Below are 1,160 nucleotides of genomic sequence, written 5' to 3' on the forward strand. Positions count from 1 at the left end.
AACGCTTAATTTCCTAGTAAGAAGCATGCTTTGTGCACTTTAATATATAAATCCAAACCTAAAAGTTAAAGGAAGGCCACTTTGCCTTTGTTTGTGCAGCAGTAGAGTCTAATTAAGAACTTTAGTTTCAGTCGTAGTGGAATGCCATATACTAATTAATTAGGAAAGAATGAGGGAAAATAATTTAAGGTTATCTTATTTAATTTTGCAGTGATGTTCCATGATCAAATCATTATGCTAATCAAGTTTAATTATATTAATCTAATAATTTATTGACACACTAAAAATTTAATTAAAAAACCAATAAAAAATTATAAAAAATAATTGAACTTGATTATAAAAATATTTTTTTATTAATTTTTTTTAACTTAACATCTATAATTTTATAATTATATACTTATTACATTTGATATTATCATTTATTTCAATAGTAATTAATAAATACAAATAAAAAAAAAAGACAAATTATAACTATCTTTAATCCCAAAATTTTAACCTCCAAATATTTTCGTTAGGAAGATACAATAGTTTTTTGAAGGTAACCTAAGATATTTTATATATGATGTCTATTTCTATAAATTTATCTTTACGTAAGTTTAATTATTTTATTGGTTTATATAATTTTACTAAATTTTTAATTAAGTTCTCATAATTTTTTTTCTTTCAATTAGGTTCTTACACTATTTTTAATTTTATAATTAGGTCCTTTCTAATATAAAAAATGTTAGAATTAGATTTTTCTTTGTAAATTGAAAGTATTTGTTCATAATTAAAAACGTTACTAAATTTTTAACTGCATGTATTTTAGAAAAAATATTCTGTTAATTTTAATATTTTTGATATGAAAAAGGCTTAACTATAAAATTAAAAGTAATGTATAGTAGAGATCTAATTGAAAAAAAAAAGATAAAGACTTAATTAAAAATTTAGTAAAATTATAGAGATCAACAAAATAAATAAATAATTAAACCTAACTATAATATTATAAATAATTAAATAATTTGATATATTTGGCTGAATATATTTAATTAATTTATCTAATAATTCATAATATCATTTTCATAGGATGCATGTCTTCATGAAAATAGATACCTTTATGTATTGGCATTTGGGTTTTAAACAAGATAATAAGTAAGAAAAAATAATCACAATTAAATTGA

Source organism: Arachis duranensis, chromosome 7 (assembly GCF_000817695.3).
Source record: "Arachis duranensis cultivar V14167 chromosome 7, aradu.V14167.gnm2.J7QH, whole genome shotgun sequence".
Classification (NCBI taxonomy): Eukaryota; Viridiplantae; Streptophyta; class Magnoliopsida; order Fabales; family Fabaceae; genus Arachis; species Arachis duranensis.